The sequence below is a fragment of the Pygocentrus nattereri genome, chromosome 26 (genome assembly GCF_015220715.1).
Source record: "Pygocentrus nattereri isolate fPygNat1 chromosome 26, fPygNat1.pri, whole genome shotgun sequence".
Taxonomy (NCBI): domain Eukaryota; kingdom Metazoa; phylum Chordata; class Actinopteri; order Characiformes; family Serrasalmidae; genus Pygocentrus; species Pygocentrus nattereri.
In genome coordinates this window covers 25,447,993-25,471,883 of record NC_051236.1, presented here as the reverse complement: position 1 = coordinate 25,471,883, position 23,891 = coordinate 25,447,993, and the positions used below count along the sequence as shown (strand labels likewise).

Sequence of the window (23,891 nt, the reverse complement as noted above, 5' to 3'; positions counted from 1 at the left end):
GTTATTTGCTTGCAAGTCACATATTGTTAGTTCACTTCAGGTCATATGACTGGGAAACAGGTAGGAAGTGACCTGTCTGTGTGGCCTAATCAATGCAGTAATTCGTACCCAGCTGGAGATCAATGTGCACAGCCATTTCTCATCAACACTCATCACATCTGCTTTGCATGCCGTAGCTGTTCCACATATTTCACTTTAGAGCAGAACATTAAGGCTCGTGCTGAAGTCTACAAAACCTAGTGTTATACTGTCAAATATTTTCTCATCAGATTAACAGCATTAAAACCCCAGATACACACTTATAAAAGGATTCCATAATTCAAATGTGTAGAGAATGGGTTCCTACCTACATGTCGCTGCTACACACTGAAATATAAACTGTCTTTCGAGTATAAACAGTTTGTTAATAATTTAGCTGAAGGCAGCATGAGTACAAACACTACAACTTATCCCAAGGGAGAGGTTTGTTGTAACAGACATGCCATTCTAGCCATTAGGTAAGTCTCCCCATCACACAAGCTGGTTATTGGACAGCTCAACACTCTTGGAGGAGAACAGGAAACTGCCAATTCTGTTACGTTACCTAACCAGTGGCCCCATTGGCTGGCATCAGGGTAGCTATGAGACTAGGCAGGGGCTAGCAGTTTGGTAAAATGATAAAAACACAGTTGCGCTTTCCAACTTAAAATATTTTTAATTATACACATGGAAAATGACTATGATTAGTGAAAAACACTTCCAACTTAGCTATTTATTTCTGACTGCAAAGTACAGCAGCAAATATCAGCACAACAACAATAAATAAAGAGAAAATATTTTATGGACATGGCAACTGTGGTTTACACATAAAATTCAGTCATTTAAGAAACTTTTATGATATAAAAAGGTATTTTCATGGTCATTAAAATTACAGGGCTCCTGAGTATTGCAACCATCTAAGCAGTGGCCCTGTTGTCTGGAGTTCTGCCACAGTCAAAACAGAGGGTCCGAAATTGGCCTCACTCTCTCTGGTTAGGTAGAATGTCCCTCTCCCACCATCACTCAGCACGATGCTACCTAACTCACCCATCTATTAGTTGAGATTAGCTGAATTCAAGTCTCCACTGTGAAGTCTGAATATAATTTCGCTATAAAACAGAGCCTGACTCACCTGACTAATTCCATACACCATAGAAAGACAGAGAGTCACTCTACTTTACATTTCTGTTTCTCTATGTCCGGGACAGTGACGGCTGGGCGCAATATCGGATGACATCTATCAACAGCTCACACATTGTGGCATCACATTTGCAAGCTCCTTCCCAGCTACAGCAATAAATCAATGAAAAAGTCATCTCTCTAGCTAGCTAGGTTTCACTTAAATGCTTACATGTTGATGTGCTCCATTACCTAATGGCTCCAGCAAGCTAACAGAACAATCACAGTGACATTATGTTTCACAGCAGACTCGCGCTTTGAAATACAACAGGAGCTGAAGACAAGATTTCATTTCCAACCTTTACAGAAGGCTTCAGTAAAACAGCAATATGCAAAATCTAAAATATGTCTTACCCACCCAGTTAACAAGTACATATCAGTCCACTGGCTTGATAAATTTGACACCCAGCTTACTTTATGCCACTGCTGGTCCAGCCTCTGACCACCCAGGTTATTGTCATTTATACAAGGCCTACCTGGTTTTTAATCTCTTCAAACAGATTTTAAAACTACGGAAACCTTTTTATTTCAGAAGATAAACTAAGATAAACATTATGAACAATTGAGGAAAAAAAAATGATGCCTAATATAACACTGCTGATGCGGCGCTACACTGGTTACAGCTGTATAACTGGATTTATTTGTGATATTGCTTTTAAAAGTATTTACTGAACTAAATTACAAAGGGTAATGAAATGATGAAGATAGAAATGAAGAAAAGAAGTAGAAAATGAGCCAGGAAAAGTGGGATTTTATGTAATATTCTGCTTAACCACCAGTGGGGCTGCCCAGTAAGCACTGAGCAAAAAGCCAGTGGGCCATCAGTTTTGCTATCTGCAGGCTAACAGTAGCCCGCTATCCTCTTACTATCTGGGTGAATGTTTGTTACAAGCAGTTATAAGCTTTCAGTGTCTGGTTTTACACTTTGGGAATGAGCATTACTGCAGTAGTGTAAAGTGGACAAATACAGGCTCCTTATGCAGCAAATGAAAATGTTTCTCTTAAAATATTGCCAAATAATGGCTTTAATTGGACTGTATCTGACTATCAGTAGAAGCAAAATTATATTACAGCAATGATGAACATGTCTGACCTGCCCACCCCAACCAGTACTGGCTGCAGACTGCTGGAAGGCAGAGCTCGGCACTGTATGCTTAAAAATGATGTTGCTTTCAAGCAGAGAGGATTTATTAACTCAGGTGAAATCTTTGTTTCAAGTGTGAGTGGGGTGGCAGTTTTCTCTGAGGAGGAACTTGTTCACTCAATATGCGCATTCATAAGGTTTATGTGAGAGATAAACATCACAGAACGTTATATATAACAATACGTTTGTGAAATGGGTTTTGTAGTTTATTAGTTAGCTGGCATCTTTTGGTTTTTTGTTTTACTGGCGTTTCACTCGTAGGAATCACAAATAAAAGGAAGGCACTGCACTTCTATCCTGTAATGACACTTTATTATCATAATTTAGTCTTTAATTTGATTTTTATTTTAGTGTTTATTTCTTCACTTTAAAATCTGTTGGTTATAATTGTTTTAATCATGCCTATATATAAAAACTGCATTAACTGCATATGTTTATAATTCACTTAACTGTTAGCATTTATTATATTTGTACAGTTTATCTGATTACTTTGCTTGGCTTCTCATTCCTGTGCTCTGGCGTGATGAAAACAGTGCTGGTGCTGGTTCCACAACATGGCGAGTTCAGGGTGCAATGAAAATTCAATAACTTCGTTATCCATCTTTGAAGGGTGTTCATGTGGTGCCTCATAGTGGCTTCTGATAAAACTAAGACCGTCTAAAAGCAGTATTAGCCCAAATGGATAACAACCATAAGGGGTGTTTCACTCTGTGTAACGCACTAGAGACAGAATCACAGTTAGGCTATGTGAATCTACAGCTTGGGCAAAATGTAAATGAGCCCCATCTTAGCCCGTTCATATTTTTCTTACAACCTTTTAATGATGCATTTGTTCCACAGAAGGCCGAAATAATCAGCTTCTTGTCATTTATTTAACTGCAAATGACGTGAATGGCAAAAAGGAAGCCTTATTTTAACTCCTTTCTTTCATTGAAAGAGGGGGAGGGCCTAGTCGGACTAGAACTAGGCTAATTCCAGTATACTGACATACCTTTCTGCTTCTGTTTCAGTCCAAAAAGGCAGTAATGTTACCTAGTAGTGAAGATTAAACATACTGTAATGTTTTTTCTGCTATTTCTGCTAGACCCAACAACATAATGGCCCTTTAACTTCATAATATTGGCATATGGTTCTGAACCAACGTTCTGCTTCTGATTCTGTCTAACCAGGCGATGCAGTCACCCAGAACTGGAGACTAAACATACAGTAATGTTCTTTTTTTAGTAATATATCATCTACTTTTGCTAGGCACAGATACATACTGGCCCTTTAATTCCATAATATTGGCATACGTTACTGATCCTACTTTGGGATCTTGCAGGAGGCCAAATTAATTTCAATGAAAAGAAATCTTTAGTGTGTCATTGCATATCTTGGCTTATCTCAACTGTCTGAGGCAGACTTGTTAATCACTTGTCTGTCTGCCAGGGCAATTCTGTTTGGCAAAGCCATGCTCAAAGTATTCCAAGCATGTCTCTGGGGTGCTCCAAAAAGTCACTGTCTCCCTGCTCTTTTGCTATTGTTGAATGATTAGATGCAAGTCATTCTATTCAGATAAAAGCTCTGCCCTCTTAAAATGCAAATGCGCATGCCAAGCCAAAAATCTGCTCAGATTAGTTTAGCCATTAAGAAGCAGAAACAGTGGACCATGTGACATTAAAAAGCACCAGCACACGACAGAAAAGGTCAGTCTTTAATAAAGTACAATAAAGGAAAGTGATGTGCAGCACGACTGACTGGTGCAGTCCAATATCAAATGTTAATATTTAACAAATCCACTACTTGTTCCTACAGTGAGTGCGGACTGCAATCTATTGATGCAGCCTTTAATAATTAAATAGTCACATGTTCTCTGGAATACATTCAACCAGCCAACAAATTAGCATTAGCAGCACTTCATAAAGCAGACATATCTTGTTAAGATGTTGTTAGTCTGTTGAGAATATACTGAGCTGCAACCCATACATTAAAGATGCTATACTACAGTATATATATATATATATATATATATATATAGTCATAGTATTAATAGTAATAGTCATAGTAGTTATCCTGCTATCAAACACCAATCGTTTACTTGATTACTTAAACATTTTAATGTGCATATATAAGTATATTCAACTACTAGGCTTTTAAAAGGCCATAACAACGGGGTGTAGAGCAGTTTTACATTTGGTGTTATGAAATATTAATGTGTTCGGGGTGTGTTGTCTTAAGTAAACACCACTTCCTCTGGTATAGTATCTAGGGGTTGTAAAAGGCCATCAGTGTGCTGTACCAAGGTTTAATAAATCATTTAAGGTATTCGCGAGAACAGCTCTCAAACCACGCTTAACAAGATGCTCTGCCATGTTGGATTAATCTTCCAATAAAAGGGGACACTTCTTTTGTGATAGCATCTTTTTTAAATTGATCAGGGTCAACAAGACTAATGAACCTCCTTTTGTACAAGTAGATCCTTTTTTTAATTTGGAATGTTGCAGTTCGACTCAGCAGGGACTAAGATTGTCCATTTATTATAATAAGGACCATTTTTAAGATTTTTTTCCCCAGTGAAATGTACGATACACAACACAAAAGTGTGAAACCAGCACTTCTGAAATGTGTCAGACATGATGCTTATGCTCTGCAACTTCACAGGCTACAAAGAATTTGTTTTCAAATTATTGCAAATGACGAGTATACTGGACATTTATTCCCAGGTATTTTAGAAATGTTATCGATTTTATAGAAAGAGGAATGTCACCTCAGTCATTTCTACAGAAATCTTTTTATTGGTTGATCATTTAAAGGGGGAATCTGCTATTTTAAAAACTAATTCTGAATAATTCAGTTCTTAAAGTCATTCAGGGTGGTCTGATGTGTTCATTTGCAGAGAATCTTACCAACTCAGATTTGTTTTTTTACAGTGGTGGTGATTGGAACCAGTGGTTGCCATGACTACAACACAAATATAGGCATTTCATTTACTATCTAAAGCCACTAGTGAACCTAGACATGTCTCCTGGGTTTTAATATGTAATGCTGAAGGAGGGTAAAACAATATTCAACCTGAAAAATCCATTCTCTTTGAGGACTATTTTGCCTTCATGTGTCCTTCCACCATGAATGGATTAATAAATTGATTAAAATGTTTTACACCAAAACTTCTGTAAAATAATGTGTCAGACACCAGACAATATACTCATTACTTACATGTTACATACATGCAACATCTTTCTGTGAGGGAGCTTTTAGAGTCATTAAACACCCCAGACATCTGGTTCCTATCACCACCACTGTGAAGAATTCTGACTAGGCTGGTATCTTTAGAATGGAGAATTTCACACCAAGCTACCCCAGAAGATTCTATTTACATCTCAACCATTTAATTATGCATTCATTTTGAAATATCACTGGAGTTCCCCTTAAATAGAAAGTTTTCTTTTTTATCTGGTCATAAACAAAAACATGCATGGCAGCTGGTGAGGAAGAAATGAAACACTATTTCTACATGATCCTGTACTCCCATCCAAATCACTGAATTCAGGTGTTCCGATTACTTCTATGGCCACAGGTGTACAAAACCAAGCCCCTAGGCCTGCAGACTGCTTCTACAAACAGTGAAAGAATGGGTCGCTCTCAGGAGCTTAGTGAATTCCAGCGTGGTACCGTGATCGGACGCCATCTGTGCAAGTCCAGTCGTGGAATTTCCTCACTACTAAATATTCCACAGTCAACTGTCAGTGGGATTATAACAAAGTGGAAGTAATTGGAAATGACAGCAACTCTAGGCCATGTAAAATCTCAGAGCAGGGCCAGCGGATGCTGAGATGCACAGTGTGCAAAGGTCACCAACTTTTTGAGTCAATCACTACAGACCTCCAAAATTCATATGGCCTTCAGATCAGCTCAAGAGCAGCATAGAGAGCTTCATGTAAAGGGTTTCCATGGCCGAGCAGCTGCATCCAAGCCTTATATCACCAAGCACAATGCAAAGCGTTGAAAGCAGTGGTGTAAAGCGCCGCCACTGGACTCTAGAGCAGTGGAGACGTGTTTTCTGGAGTCATGAGTCACGCTTCTCCGTCTGGCAATCTGATGGACGAGTCTGGGTTTGGCAGTTGCCGGAGAACAGTACTTGTCTGACTGCACTGTGCCAAGTGTAAAGTTTGGTGGAGGGGGGATTATGGTGTGGGGTTGTTTTTCAGGACTTGGGCTTGGCCCCTTAATTCCAGTGAAAGGAACTCTTAAACCTTCAGCACCAAGAGATTTTGGACAATTTCATGCTCCCAACTTTGTGGGAACAGTTTGGGGACGGCCCCTTCCTGTTCATGTCATGATTGCGCACCAGTGCACAAAGCAAGATCCATAAAGACATGGAAGAGTGAGTTTGGTGTGGAAGAACACAGAGTCCTGACCTCAACCCAATAGAACACCTTTGGGATGAATTAGAGCGGAGACTGTGAGCCAGGCCTTCTTGTCCAACATCAGTGTCTGACCTCACAAATGCAATTCTGGAAGAATGGGATGTCACTCAAGTTCATATACTTTTGGAAATATAGTGTATTTATATCTACATACACAAATGTTGAGATAAAGTTTAATGTCCAGTAATCTGATGATGCTTTGATTAGTATAATAGACTTACAAAATGCAATCTCTCAGGACTTTTGATTATTTTGTTAAAAGTAGAATCTAATGTTTATTCAGGAGTGTCAGTAGATGATGTTGTATGAATTTGTGGATAACATTAATTATTGTGATTTCACTCTTCAGTATATTGGACCTTGAATTAAGCATATTAAGCCTGCAAGGTTTTGATAAATAAATATTGTTGTTGTCGGAACAAAACCTCATATCTCCATTTTTGACGTTTTTCAGTTCTTGACATAATTTGAAAATGCCTGTCACCCATTACATTGTATGTAAATTTCATGATGAATGGATTAAAAGAAATGACCGAAAGTCACTTGGAAAAAAAATTCTGGTTCATTGACTTAAATTAAAAGTAATGCAGGTTTTTCCCTTCTCCTGTTTGGAGATTTTGGAGATACAAGGTTTTGTTCCGACAGCAGTGATATATTTTATCATTGTGGTAAAAGAGCCAAACAAAAGACTAAACATTTCCTGTGTTTTTAAAAATGTTATGTCACAATTGGCCCCTCCCAGTTTTGTCCATGTGTTTTGGTCTAGTCCATGTGCTTTTTGTTTTGATCCCAGTCCGGCCCCTTGTTTGGTTACTCCGCCCCTGATTGTTCCCACCTGTGTTTTCCACCTGTGAGCCCTCGTTAGCCCGCTTGTATTTAAGCCCTGTGTTTTCCTTAGTCTAATGCTGGCATTTGTTTGAATTGTTGTTTGGATGTTTACACTTGTTTCAGTTGTACTTTCGCTATTAGTTCTCTGTGTTTAGCCTGTGTTCATTTTGTCATGTCTGTCCCTCCTGCTCTCCGTATTGGCTATTTCAACCTGGACCGTTTTGACCTTGACCCTGGATTTGCCCATAATAAATGTCTCCGCACATGCGTCCGCCTCAACCTCGCTCCGCGTTCCATGTTATTTCTGTCTGTGACACGGGGCTAGTGTATGTAATATGTGTAATATGTGTATATTACATAAAAATCTATGTAATATGTAATAAAGTTAATGTTTTCTGGGTTTTTCATGACCTTGATTGTTTTCAAATATGACCATGTAAATCAGTGTATACTCTATTTTGAAAAAGCTCTTTATTATTACGATAGAAAAACCATGAGAATGATTTTACGTTTTAGGAGCTGTTTCTGCAGATTACCAGGAAGTTCCTAGAGTTTAGAAAAATTCAGTGCTTGCTTTGTGTCTGGTTATGTTGGTGATAATTAATATTTTCATTTTTCAAAAACTGAAATTTCAGGCATGTGTTATGTTATTTAGTATGCAGCAGTGACCATGTTTCTTATCAAAACATTGTTTTTAAAGTCTCCAGTCTCGGGACTGATGATGTGTCTGCCCTGTATAAGGCGTTGTTGACAAAAATAACAAACAATATTAATATGACAGGTGCTTCCAAAACTTTGAACAGGAAACTGCATACACTTACTGTGTTAGTAGACAGCATATCACATTGTAATAAATGATTCGCTACTTTAAAAGCTCCATATAATAAAAAAAAAAATATATATATATATATATATTTTCCTCGCTTTTTCAACATTAGAGTTTGCTCTGGTATGCAAAAATTGTTAAGGCTTCAAAACCTACTAACGACATCCTAACATGATAGAAGTATATAAATAAATAAAATGCAAAATCTTTACTGATAGGACACGAATACGTCTGTGCTGATGTTTGTAATCAATCTGTCAACAGAAACCTCTGTGTAAAAGAAAAACTTTAGTCAAAAGATTCTATTTATAACCTACATGAACTACTCATGCTAATAAAGTCATTTCATTTCAACTTTTTTCATTTCAACACTGTCATGGACAGGCATGAAACTGTAAAGCAATGGCATTACATAGCAATGATTAATAGGCATAAATTTCAACAATAACATCAAGGCTTTCTAAGCAGTGAAGCCATCATATGTTCTTTGAAGCACGGTGCTTGAAAGGTTTATGCTCATAACATCGCTGCTCTTCCCATACTTTTAGTTTCGCTGGCTGTATTGACAACCACAAGCTGCGCATTGTCCCAGAAATGCCTCAGAGACATTTCACAGGACATAAAATGACAACAAATAAGCACACATTCCTTAACTTAGTCAAAACAGTAATGAATGAGCCTTCTGCCTCCCCACCAGATATTTCAGCCATAATCTTGAAATACAGCCATCACATTAAAAATAAGCTGGAAACTATGTTGTGAAAACAGCCTGCTTTAAATTAATTATTTCTGTGATGTCACGAAAACCAACATATTTACACAGTTTAGCCCCTCCCATTGATGTTGAAGCTGCAGTGTTACAGCCCAGACTGGTTTTGAATGATATACAATACAGCACAGCCAATCAGAATAGAGCTCACTGACTTATGTCATAGGCGTATTACATACTAAGGTTTATCATTGAGTGATTACAGTGACTTTAATGGAAACTGGCCGAGCTGTTCTTAGGCTATAGAAGTATGTAATGAAACTTTGGTGGTCCTGGCTATTTAAATGGCTAATTGTAAGGAATGAAGAGAGGTTGGAAAGTGGGCATGCAAAATGAATTACGACTGTTTACGGTTTTGCTCTTTCACAAATGACTGTTAATGCTATTATTACTGTTCTGTTAACTTTCTATTCAACTTAAATGAAATTTCACTCAAAATGTTGTCAACCAGGTTAATTTTTTTTATCAATCTTTATAAATAACCAAATCTTTATTTATATAGTACCTTTCACACAATTATATTTAAAAGTGCTTTACAGAGAATGACACAGTTGTAACAGTGACCCAGAAAAGAAAGGAAGAAGAACCAAAATCATGTGCCACACTACAAAATCATAGATAAAAGATGACAGACAATAAAATAAAAGCACAAAAAAAGAAAAAGCGAGTAAACATTTCTATAAATTGGGAAAAAAACTGCGTTGTGGTCATGTCAAATCAGTTTAGTGACAAAAAGCTGTGACATTTATGCTGGTGTTCAGTCAATCAATTCTAAAACGGTTTTTCATATATAATATCACTTAAAATAAATATAAAAGCACTCCTAGATCATGAGCTCTGAGTTTCATTGCGACAAATGTTCAGTTTCACTTCGGAATTGGATGCGAGTGGAGCCTGCAGCTAGACATTCATTCTTTCAATCAGGCTCATATTGTGCATTTGATGCACAGCGTTACATGCCACAGTGCTTTGAGTGATTAAGTAAAATTATAGCTTGGTATTTAAAAGCATCTTATGTTACATATGAATACGTAATCTGTAAGAATGGATTGTCATGTATTATCAAGCATTATACCGTGTTGTGTTTCAGCAGGTCTCCTCTGGTGCTGCAGGTGATCTAATCATTTGCTGGAAGTACAGGCTTGTGTGTGAGAAGCTGAGGATACCCTGACTGTGAAAGAGACCCATCAGGGGGCTCAAACCGCCAGGTCGCTGCCAGCCTGCTATAATTAAGCCTGGTTTGAATTGCAGCTCTAGAGGGCTTTATCCCACAGCAATGGAGCAAGACACTGCCAAACTGAGCATGGTAATGGGACAGCAGAACCTTTCCACTAGACAAGGTGCCGAGAATACAGCGAATACAGCGAGTGTTATATTATAGGCTGACATACAGAAAAATAAACTGAAAGCAGGCTTTCTGGATTTACAACACTGCAGTAAAGTAGTGGGTATTCTGTCACAAAAGCAAATACCCTCAACCTGTCTAACCAAGATCAAGATAAAGCAAGTATGAGCAATTCAAGTAAGTAGTTGTATTCAAGTTTGTTAGGTAAGTAAATACACCCTTTGGAAGGTGTTACAGCTTGTAGATGCTTTTTGTAGCCAGCTAGGAGTATTTATCTTTTTGTTTTTAGGTATTTTCTCCCACTCTTCTATGCAGAACATTTCTATTTCTGTGATGTTCTTGGGTTGTTTTGCATGAACAGCATGATTTATACACTGCTCAAGAAAAGAAAGGGAACACTTAAACAACACAATATAACTCCAAGTAAATCAAACTTCTGTGAAATCAAACTGTCCACTGAGGAAGCAACACTGATTGACAATCAATTTCACAGCTGTTGTGCAAATGGAATAAACAACAGGTGGAAATTCTTGGCGATTAGCAAGACACAATCAATAAAGGAGTGGTTCTGCAGGTGGGGACCACAGACCACTTCTCAGTACCTTTCTGCTTTCTGGCTGATGTTTTGGTCACTTTTGAATGTTGGTGGTGCTTTCACACTCGTGGTAGCAGGAGACGGACTCTACAACCCACACAAGTGGCTCAGGTAGTGCAGCTCATCCAGGATGGCACATCAATGCGAGCTTTGGCAAGAAGGTTTGCTGTGTCTGTCAGCGTAGTGTCCAGAGGCTGGAGGCGCTACCAGGAGACAGGCCAGTACACCAGGAGACGTGGAGGAGGCCGTAGGAGGGCAACAACCCAGCGGCAGGACCGCTACCTCCGCCTTTGTGCAAGGAGGAACAGGAGGAGCACTGCCAGAGCCCTGCAAAATGACCTCCAGCAGGCCACAAATGTGCATGTGTCTGCACAAACGGTTAGAAACCGACTCCATGAGGATGGTATGAGGGTCCGACGTTCATAGATGGGGGTTGTGCTCCCAACACCGTGCAGGACGCTTGGCATTTGCCAGAGAACACCAGGATTGGCAAATTCGCCCCTGGCACCCTGTGCTCTTCACAGATGAAAGCAGGTTCACACTGAGCACGTGTGACAGACGTGACAGAGTCTGGAGACGCCGTGGAGAGCGATCTGCTGCCTGCAACATCCTTCAGCATGACCGGTTTGGCAGTGGGTCAGTAATGGTGTGGGGTGGCATTTCTTTGGAGGGTCGCACAGCCCTCCATGTGCTCGCCAGAGGTAGCCTGACTGCCATTAGGTACCGAGATGAGATCCTCAGACCCCTTGTGAGACCATATGCTGGTGCGGTTGACCCTGGGTTCCTCCTAATGCAGGACAATGCTAGACCTCATGTGGCTGGAGTGTGTCAGCAGTTCCTGCAAGATGAAGGCATTGAAGCTATGGACTGGCCCGCCCGTTCCCTGAGACCTGAATCTGATTGAGCACATCTGGGACATCGTGTCTCGCTCCATCCACCAATGCCACGTTGCACCACAGACTGTCCAGGAGTTGGCGGATGCTTTAGTCCAGGTCTGGGAGGAGATTCCTCAGGAGACCACCCCCCACCTCATGAGGAGCATGACCAGGCGTTGTAGGGAGGTCATACAGGCACGTGGGGCCACACACAATACTGAGCCTCATTTTGACTTGTTTTGAGGACATTACATCAAAGTTGGATCAGCCTGTCGTGTGTTTTTCCACTTTAATTTTGTGTGTGACTCCAAATCCAGGCCTCCATTGGTTAATAAATTTGATTTCCATTGATGATTTGTGTGATTTTGTTGTCAGCACATTTAACTTTGTACAGAACAAAGTATTCAATGAGAATATTTCATTCATTCAGATCTAGGATGTGTTATTTGAGTGTTCCCTTTATTTTTTTGAGCAGTGTATCTTCCCTCATAAGTTTAATGTTGTTCAAGTGAGATCACTGAGTGCCATTACAAAAGCTTCAGCTTGGGTCTTCTGAAGTAATTCATGGGGGATTTTGAGGTATGTTTTGGACCATTAACCTCTTGTAGAAGCCAGCCTTGTTTCAGCTTTAGTTTCTTGACTTACTGTCACTTTTGCTTCCAGAATCGGCTGATATTTAGTGGAATCTACTCTTTAATCTACCAGCGCAATGTTTCCTTTGCTGCCTGCCACACAACACCAAAACATAATAGATCCAACCCCGTGATTAACAGTTGGCAAGGTATTGTTTTCATCAAATGCTGCTCTTTCTTTACTCCAAACATACATTTAGTGACTGTGGCCATCTTTCATTTTTGCTTCATCAGTGAACAGTTACCTGAAGCACGATGAAACAAAGCACAATCTTCTGACTCTCTGCAAATTTACATAAAGGTTGTAATTTTGCCCAGAAGTCCATTTATGACATTTGTTTGAGTTATATTTCCAGAATTGGTCATAAATGATTTTCCAGGCTTTCTTTATTTCATAGACTCATCCTTTAGCCACTTTTTTGTTACTGTGCCTTTAAGACTGATGTTTGTAAGTGACTTCGGTTCTGATCGGCTGCTCTGTATTGGACTTCATTCAAAAAGCACTTTAGGCTGAAACACTATAACTTCAATATGAATGGGTGGGGCTAAACTGCTGCAGTGTGAATAGGTATATACACGTAAATGCACAGGTTTTTCTGACATCACAAAAACAATGAATGGACTTTTGCTACTATCTGTTTAAACTTGAGGTCATTGGCTTTAACAGTCACCACTGAAGTGAAACATTAGTTTCGGTCCATGCCTGTCTGACGGGCAGCTGAAGCAGCCACAGAAAATTGGCTTTTTTTGAGATTTATTGAACTTGTAACGGATGCATGAGTGTGATTTATTCAAATGACCATATTCTCAACTGCTATAACGGCCAGAGGTCTTGAAGTCTTGAAGAATCCAGCCATCAGCAATTTCTCATTGACAGTTGGATTTGGTACAATTTCACTGTGCAGTCGAGTGGAGCGAATCAGACTGACTGCAACACATGAAAAAAAAAACAGAAGAGTAAATTTCATCTCATTAAGCCTCAGTTATTAATTTATCACTAGAAGAAAAACACTGAACACATTCATCCTTCTTCATATTTCACTGGCTGACAACACAGTGACACAAACACGACCAAAACATCTAAAATGGCTGTGAAGCTCGGACTTCATTTCCCATAGTGCCCTAGAAAATCACTTGCCCAATTAAGCTTCACTTTCCAAGTTTCCATTTCAAAGGGCTTCTCCAGGTAAGCCTAATAGAGAGGCAGCCATGCTGTATCAAAAAGCATGGGGCACTATTTATTGGGGTTTAGAGGACTCTAATGTGAAGTTAAGCCAATCTTTTGTTTTCAGTTTTCCCATCATCTGTTTAAAGCGCGTTTTTGTGTATATATATATATATATATATATATATATATATATATATATATATATTCCTTTAAAACCAGCTGTACTGTTGTATCTCCCATTCATAGTAAAATAAAACTGCTTTTTTCCCCCTGCATGGTTTTATCCTAATTTGCAGAGGAAAAAAACACCTCATGTCATATGTCACATACATACCTAGGGTATAGCATACAGACTGCACCATTCAGTGGAGAGATTTTAAATAAATAGGAAAGTGATTAAGTGATTAAGAAGGCCCTGAAAGGCTGCTACTGACACAGAGACTGCGAGTGGGAGTCAGAGAGAATGACTGACTAGTGCAGCTAACGTTGCACCACCTACCACATTCACTCTTCAGGGACTCCAGGCTTTCTCTCCTCGCGAGCTCGGCTGCAGCGTAGCTATGCTCCATCTGTCGCTGTTGCCATGGCAACAAGTCCCATTGATCTACATAAAACCACAGAGGGAGATCTTCTGGTCTGATCTATTAGCATGAGTCAACGGCATCTCCGTCTTGGCTAACCAGCGGAGAGTCGTTACAGAAATGTGACTGGCCATAATTAGCTTGACCTCTAAAAACCCACTTCAAATATGATTCAATGTGATAATGCTGCATGCTGTGCTCACACCTCTGATCTACTGCAATTAAAACTGTCTATAAGATGTGTCTTCGAACACCGACCGAGGCTTTCTGAGGTCAACCGTACACACCTGCATGTTGGGATAACGGCTTAACAACAGTGGCTTAGTTCTAGCATTTACTTCTAATAAGATTCAAGAAAGATTTCTTCTCCAAATTCGCATAGGTCAGCTTTTTAGCATGCTTGTGGGACAAACATATCTTTAGAAATAGGACGTTTGGACAGGGGGCATGTTTAAAAGGCCTTCACTAGCATTATTCAAATGCCACAACATTCACGGCTCGTAGAATCTGCAGAATATCACAGCAGGAATTTGGTATCAAAAGAAGACTGGTTCCCCTTAGGCTCTATTCAGCTCCATGAAAATCAAACATTTAGGCAATCTGAGCTGTGTCCATGGAGAACACAGGGTAGGGAAGGCCTGTAGGAGTGCTGGGCAACTGATGTGAGGGAAGGGAGCCCATAGATCAGTCTTACCTCTTCAGTAATTGATATAATCCTTTGTGTAACAGTAAAATCAGGGCATAATTTGCACTTGAGCGGATTGTTGAGTTCCTTCTACACTATTACAGCAAGAAATTGCTAGTACGGCCTTCGTCGCAGGGAGCTGAAGGTGCTTAGGTCAAGATAGATACACAAACTCTAGCGGTTGTGTAGGTGAACTTCAACGACATTAGAACGATTTTTTTTTGCATACAAGGAAACATGAAGTACACTTAGAGTCTGCCAGCATTACTAAAGATCGTCACGACTTCACTTTCTAGTACAGAGGTAGCGTTTATTAGGGGTGTTGCCTTACATTGCTATTTAGATGATAAAATAGATGATATAAATATAGATGATGAAAGCACTTTATGTTGCTTGAGAGACCAAAATACTCATTACAGCCTACATCTCAGCAGAGTGCACTGAGTGCAAATTGTTTTACGTCATGTAGGCAACATGAGACGTTACATATTACATTGTTTCATTAGTTGTTTCAGTGCAACATTGGGGTGGTAAAACAATACGAAGCAGATGGACACCAAACACTATTCAGTTTACCTGCATTCACAATGCAGGATATTAACCTACAAAAGTGGTTAAATAAATGAAGCCTATAAATAATTGTCATTCATTTCATACCGATTTGCTGCTGCAAGAAAAGTCAAAGACTGTCTTTACTGTCCAGTTTTTCTTTGCCTTTAATAAGCTCCCACACTTTTGTTAGCTAGTTAGAATCATTACCTGCAGTTTGATGAAGCTGCATATATAGCATTATGTACATTTCTGTGAAGGTAGTTCATCCAAAACATTACCTTACTTGGCTTTTGATTGATAAATATTTGATTGATAAGAATTTTTTTGTATTTTCCAGGTTATTTGTACTAATGTTTCCTAATGAACTTTAAAAGGAAACAATTGAGAGCATATGGTTTCTTGAGGAATTATGTAGGCAATATTAAATACTTTGACTGCTCTTAGAGATGTTTTATAAGTACAGCAAAATCTCCATAAGCTTAGAGAATCGACAGCATGAGTCAACAATGGCCTCTCACTGCAGTCACTGCAATCATTACCCAATCATTACAGAGGACATCTCAGAGCTTCAGTCAGCTTCAGTACTTGTGGTCTAGTACTGGAGCTAGGAGACTTTTCTGCTAGAATCTGGCAAGGTAATCCTTGCAAAATGTCCCTGAATCTAATTTTGCACTTATTAATTAGTATATCACTGTTGTCAGAAACAAAACCTCATATCTCCGAAATTGTAACTTTATAGGACAAAGTGAAAACTTTTAATGTAAGTCAATGGAACCAGAATTTTCATTTTGGGCCCTTTCTTTTAGTCCACAAGGTAAAGGGCAACAGGCATGTTTATATTATGATAAAGACAAGGTTTTGTTTCAACAACAGCAATATTTTCATTATAAGTAGTATTATCTGCTCTTTTGCTTGTGAAGATGCTAATGCATTTCTATGTAGTAGTACATGTGGTATCTTTAATTTTACAACTGGAACTTTTCTCCAAAGCAGGGAAAATATTACAGCGGTGACATGCAAGAATGTAGAGGGCTCTTATATTTTCATGTCCTTCTTTCACTTTTTCCACAAAATATGTTGTTAATTTAGTGCAGCAGTTTTCCTTTTCAGAGAGGAACAAGCTTGACAAGGTTTACAAGCTTTGTCTTCAACAATTTCCTGTATGACTATGAAGTTAAGGATAATGCCAATGGAAAGCCAGTGCTATGTAACATCCAAGGCTTTCAAGACTGTATTAATAAAACTGTATTCAAAATATAATAATTAACTGCAAAAATAGAGATGCTCCATTAACTGCCTTCCATGTGGCTTTATCTCCCTTTAGTGTGACTTGGTGTCATTTCCATCATACTTCGTGACACATCACACAGTTGATATAATCTGATTGACAACTGTCCCAGACTCTTTATCAGTGACATATCTCCATGGGAACAAAACATTGCCTAATTACACATGCAGAATTATCAGCACGCAATCAATAATACTGTCAAGAGCGAGAGGAGAGGGATGAAAGGCGAGAATGAGAGAGAGAGAGAGAAATAGAACGGAGAAGCTTAGTTTAATTGCAGTAAACACGTGGCACTCTCCAGTCATTACGTCAGCTCACACTTCCCTCAGTCAGGCAAACTGACCTTCAGAAAGAGAAAAGATTCCTGCGAGCCGGTCAAAAAGCAGAATACGAAAATACATTCACTCTTAAGTCAAACTCTAAGAAGCTTTTAGGATGACAATTGACACAAATGCGTGGTGGTGTTAGTGTGCAGTGCCAAGCGGCTCTCTTCCTGTGAGTGAGAGGGCAGTGTAAATTCGCCATCCTCACTCTCCGCTCTCCTCCCCAAGGGCTGAGGAGAAGGTGCTAATGAGAACACCTGGGCAAATTGCTGAGAGTGAGAAGTGTTCCTGAGACCGTCCATTACAGCACTGCTCATTTATGTAGATCTCACAGACCTGTTCCAGAAGCCTGAATGGACAATTTTGTACAGCAACTTGATGATAAAACTCTGCATTTATGCTGACATCAAGGACTGAATTAGTCCACCACACAAATAAGACCTGGTCTGCGACGGTCCTGGGGGTCTGTTTCCATTGATGGTCTGCAATGAATGGGCTACAGTCAGTAATTGTACAAATATTAATTGCCCCTATCGTATCCTACATATGAACATGTTGTATATGTATACATATACTGTATACATATAAACTGTACCAACTGTATCTTGGCACTGGCAGATACAGTATGAAACGGTGTGGTTTTAAAACTGTGATCATGCATTTCCCATTGCCAAGCCTTTTTTTGAGCACTGCTGAATTTGGTTACCCTCCTTGCCTAGGCACCTAGTGTGGTGAACCAGAACAAATGGAGCTAGAAACAGTCTAGACCATTGATTGGTCAATTGTCTAGACGATTTGATCATTAGAAAATTGTCATGACTCGTGATGACCGACATTTATTCAAATGATTTATACAAATGATGATAGAGTTGCTGTCTGTGAGTCTACATACAGTAAAAGAGGAGAAGGTAAATCAGACCTAGAAGCTTTTGTTGACACTAGTGTTGCATGACATATTATCACATCCAACCTCCAGAGAACCTCATCTACTTTCATGCTAGGCCTGTCACAATCATGAAATTTTAGCTGACATTAAATTGTCATATATAATTGTGATTCATAATTTAAACCTTAGAGGGATAAGCCATTCTTCACTCTTGAAAGTCAACATGTTTAAGTGCCAATAGGTCGTATGAAGCTCTGGAAAAGAAGAAGACTACACACATTTTTCAGGTAGCAAAGTAAATGTATTGGCATGGTCTTCATAGATGCCTTATACAGGGGCCTAAGCTTTGTTCATCCCTCTGCGGTCTGCTGCCGGATATCTTGCAAGTTTGGGTGGTTTAAAAATAAGGATATATTGCTTCTCCTTTCCCACTGACTACTAGAAACAAAGGTATGTGGTTTTAATGAGTTTATATGGCCTCATTTTGCTTAGATGTAGATTCCACTTGTTTAGCCAGTTGGTCAGTCTTCAAGCCATTGATCAAATGTGCTCCTGCTTTGTTGGAATGAAAACCTGTAGTCACACCAGCCTTTTGTGAAAAAGACTGAACATCCCTGGCTTAGACTACTGAAAGTTCTCCATGAGTTGGTAAATATTTCGGAGCTAAAAACGGGCAACTCTGAGTACATATGAAGTAGTTTCAAATAAAGGACTTAAAACCACCTTAAATAACAGTGGGCCCAAGATATTTCTGAACAAATCTAATTACACTTCTATTTTAGAGAGGTAACATGGAACTGGCCGAAATATGAAAGCTGGCTGAAACTCCACGACAGGTCCATCAGTTTTCTCCATGTTTAAAAAACAGTAAGGTAGCCACCATTTTTTTTCTGAGTGATGCACATCGTCCCAGTGAAACCGGCACTGTCACGACAGACATTAGTCATGCTCTAAATTGTCTCTGCTCTTCCTGCTTCACACCTGAGGCCAAATGCAAAAGTACCAGAAGTGGTGAAACTGCCTTGTGGCATCTTAAACTCCTTACAAAACCACCATGTTCCTTCTTGAGAGCAACATGGAACGGAGGCGCTGGCAGTGATCCACCTAGAATGACATTTAAGAGCAGCTCTATCAGGGAAAAAGAATGAACATTTCAATCCACCGACATCTGCTGCATTCAGTAGCAAGCCTCATCCAGCATTAAAACCTGCTACTGTAAATCTACACTTCATAACTATCGGCTGATTATGGGCAGCTGTTGCCAATGTCTGGTCTGAGGGAACAGCCAGAAGCTAAATGATTGCATTATTTGAATCATATCCAGCCTGGTCTACACCTCAGTGAGTCCATTTCATAAGTTCACTCAACCTTTCAATAGATATCTAACACACGAGTCAATTACAGACTCAGCTGTACTAAATCAGCGTTAGGCAGATAAAAGGCCACAGTTATGAGCAAAGAGCATAGGCCTTCAGTAATGCGATACACTGAGATATGATATGAGAACAAAAATCAATAAAATGTTTTTAAGCTTAACAAATTTATCATGATGAATCACAAACAAGCCTCATTTTATTGTCTGTAGTGAACACTATCAGCAAGATAAGTGATCCTAATTGCAGGCCCATAGCAATAATTCCACCATTTCCTTTACTCACCAAAGTAGAGAGGGGATGGCTTTGAGTGTTTTCTGAAGCCTGCACTCCGAAACAGAACCCAGGACAGACAGAGCCTCTGTGGATTATTACTGGTGGCCAATGAGAGCTGTCCGGTTCCTTTGTGTGCATTCACTCTCGTTGACCTGCCACATCTTCAGCCTCCTATCCAAATCCTGCCAGCCACTAGGCTCTGATGAGATGTCCAGTTAGATCATCCATGCCTCCACTCTCAGTCCTGACACTCTGACCAGCAAACGTTGTCTCTTGAATCCATATGAGTCTGTGAAATGGAGGTTAAAACAACAGGTTATTCTTCTTTTCACTCACAATGCCTCGCTGCTGACATTCAGAAAGGGTCACCAGGGAAGCCAGGCAATAAAAGACCCTCACCCTTTATTTCTTTAGTATGGGGTGAAAAGGGTGTGAAAATATTATGGTTTGGAAATAGTGTGAAAAGATCCAGCTCTCCAGCTCAAGAAGTTCCTGTTCTGTGTAAGGGGAGCATATAGTGTGGAGTCTATAGTGTCTATAGTGTAAAAAGTTTACGCAAAGTCTGTCATAGTGTGGGGCAGTAATGATCAAATTCAAACCATGCTATTACTAAATCTGACCATGATTGGGGTTGCATTAATAATATTGATGACCCCCATCAGTTCCTAAGTACTGGTACTCTACAAAAAATGAAATAAAACAGAGGTTTATAACTTTATTCTATGCATTAATTAAGCTTATATTATTAAAATAATGTGAAATGTAATGCACTGCATGTAGCTAGAGTATAGCGAATACAGCTCAATTAGGCTGCTCTCACTACAGAATACTCATGAGTCTTATGATAAGAAAGCGAAACAGACAGCAAAGAATAAGTAATATGGGGAAAAATCTTTGGCTGGCTGTGCTGAACATATTTAAAATATTCACTTACCACATGGAACCCATGTACATTGGTGTAGAAATTACTTTTCATGCTTTTAACTGCATTGTTACAGTACGAAGCCAGTGTTTGCTGCCACTTTAAGAGCATTCACACACCTTTTTTTCTCAGTGAACAGCCTGTGAGACGTGCTGATGATTGAGAGCAGCATTGTGAGATTCCTACAAGTGACTGGTAACTGCCCTGCTGGCAGATTTTTACTGTAAAGCAATGAAAGCAGTAGGCAGGATAAGCTTTCTCTGCTGACTGCTTCACAATGATGAAGCTGAATGCCTGATTTTGTATAACTGAGGTGACCAGAGAGGTGGCCATGCTTCGCACAAGGGTAGCACTGGCCATTCCTGCACACTCCCCTGTCTAAAACCCAAGAATGGCCAAACGAGCCCTGACCTTAATCCCACGGAAATACTGTGCCATGATTCTGAAGCAGGACATTCTTATGAAAGACGTCTTTTATGTAAGATTGGACTCTAAACTGCTGTAGAGGTCTAATCTACAGCTAACAAAAGTATTTGCTTGATGTGATTGCCAATAAGTAAGGTTGCACTGGTTACCAATAAAGGTGATTCATATACTTTCCATCAGCAGCTTTAATGTTTATTTGAAACATTTATTCAGTAAATTTATGTCACTATAAAACGTGCTGCACTGTACAATAAGTCTTTTTAATTATAATGACTTGGATGAAGATCAATCATATTTCAGGAGCCTTTGAGAGGTAGAAATCCAAATAACGTCACACTGTTCACAAACTGTCGCAACTGAGATGTTTTACTTTGAGACATGAGTATTTATGAGACATAAGGGTGTTCGTGCTAACTGACACACATCTCCCCAGCAAGCAATGCAACAGAAGTATCGCTCTCCTGGCGAGGAGCTTCTGAACTCTCAGCCGTGGCTTGCGCATCTCTGCAGTTTATCCAGTTGTTGACACTGTTCTTTTCCCATGCATCCTCAGGACGTCACTATTTCAAACCAGCGCTTAACACTATGCCTTAGGCCTTCTGTGTGATACTAATCCAGAACAGGAGTATGTACCACAGAACACTGCAAAAAGGGAGAGCTAAGACTTCCATCTGCTCCAATAGCAGGGCCTCAGTGACTGCATCTGAACACGTCTTCAGCAGGAAAGTGAGTGAGTCATAGCAATGAGATGGAATTGCAGGAAATCGCTTTTAACCTCAGCATGAAGATAAAGGGGGGGGTTATGTGAACGATGCCAGCGACTTGTAGCCATAGAGAAGCAGCTATTTATAGATATGTCCTCAAAATCATAAACCCAAGCCCTAAAGCTGTTTTAAAAAAACAAATATCTGCACTTCGTGAGAAAAATATAAGAAAACTAGGCCATACTGTCACTTACCCATCAGTCACGTGATTCCTCCTTTTATACAAGTGAAATCCATTTTCACCTGCCTGATTTTTATATTTAACCTTCACATATCACCATAAACAAACATTTAAACAGATGTTACGTTACCATTGCACTGGCCTATTCATGTTCAAATGTATTCTGTGTCAAGCAAGGCTTGGCTACTTAACGTTCGCACTGTGTACTTTTTGTTCCTTGGTGCACTGTGTTGCTGGAGGAACGTAATTTCAATCCACTGTGTACTTTTACATAGACAATAAAAGCCTCTTGACTCTTGACTTGACTCTCGATATTGCTTTAAATTGTATATTGCAAGTAACTGAATGCAAATAAGCTCCATTAAACCTCACATTTGCTCATGTTATCTCACTTCTACAATTTTGGAAAAATGCAGGCTCCACTGATGATTCCTCTTCCTTACACTGTGTGCAAACAGTGAGCAACAACTTAATTTCTGGTGGTCCTAGTACATTTTCCAGGTATTATCAGTACACCACGTTCCATCACAGCTCCTAGTGCAAACACACTATTTGCATGAACAGGGGTTAGTACAGTATAAAATCAGTTTGGTTAGTGTAGCGGGTAACACCTCTGCCTTCTATGCTATAGGCTGGGGTTCAATCCCTCATCTGGGCAAGCGCCCTACACTATACCAATAAGAGTCCTTGGGCAAGACTCATAATACTATCCTTGCCTACCTGTGTAAAATGATCAACTTGTAAAGTCACTGTGTATAAGAGTGTCTGTCAAATACTGTAAATGTAAAATACTCAATTTAACTTCTGCAAATGCTAAAAGTGTTTCCAAACACTTACAGTACATAACAGATTTCAGTTACAATACTTAAAGGCCCAGCACTGCAGGAACTACAACCTACAAACTACAAAGGATATCTTGATTTTTTTAAATTAGATACTGCAGATACAACAGCCATGATTATAGCCAGTTACTAATGGTGAAACAATTACACTTTTGGAAACACTTTTAAAAATATATAAAACAATACACTGATATTGCATCACTGATTTACAGCGTGGTCTCTTCTGAAGGTCTTTTATTTGCTGTTTTTCTTGGAAATCACAGTGAATAATCAAAAGTGCATGCATCCAATTCCAATTTGTTGTTGCTTTGTGCAATAAGATAAGACATTTGCGTAGACATCATACTTCTTGATCTTTTGTTTTTGAAACAAAATTAACATTTTATTTCATAGCATATAACAAGAGCTCTGCAGAATCAGTGCATTTTTAACACATACATTTTTTATAAAAGTTGAATCTGGACCCTGAAAATATATGTATGCATCGTTTCAGCATCTCTACCAGTGACTTTATGGATTTCCATGACAAAAAAAAATAGATGTTCTGGTAAAAGGAACCAGGCTGGGAGATAAGCAGAGAGATGAAGCATGGCTAACTCGCAGCTTTTGAGTGGACAACCTACCTCTCCTAATGTGGTGCGTGCTCGGGTTCAATTACTCTGCGTAAAGGCAGCAAATCATTTAAGTTTACTGTCCTAGTGAGGGAGAAGAGACGAGAATCAGCCTTCACACCACAAATACACCCACTGAAGCAGAACACAATCCACCAGCATAGGAACGATGAGGCCATTTTATGAACACACACACACACACACACACACACACACACACACACACACATACGTATACATATTTTTACAAAAGTATTAACTTGTCTGCCTTCACATAGATATGAATGAACTTGAACAACATCTCATTCATAACCCATAGGGTTTAATATGATGTTGGCCCACCCTTTGCAGCTATAACAGCTTCAACTCTTCAGGGAAGGCTTTCCACAAGGGTTA

The 23,891-nt window shown here is 39.4% G+C and overlaps 1 protein-coding gene across 1 annotated transcript in view; it reads right to left on the bottom strand.

Annotated features, from left to right (window-relative positions):
• lrrc7 (leucine rich repeat containing 7) overlaps positions 1 to 23,891 on the bottom strand; it is a 173,339-nt gene that overhangs the window by 116,974 nt on the left and 32,474 nt on the right. Inside the window, exon 2 of the mRNA XM_017698136.2 lies at positions 19,759 to 20,038. The gene's annotated coding sequence lies outside the window, so the exon portion shown is untranslated. The remainder of the gene's footprint in view (positions 1 to 19,758; positions 20,039 to 23,891) is intronic.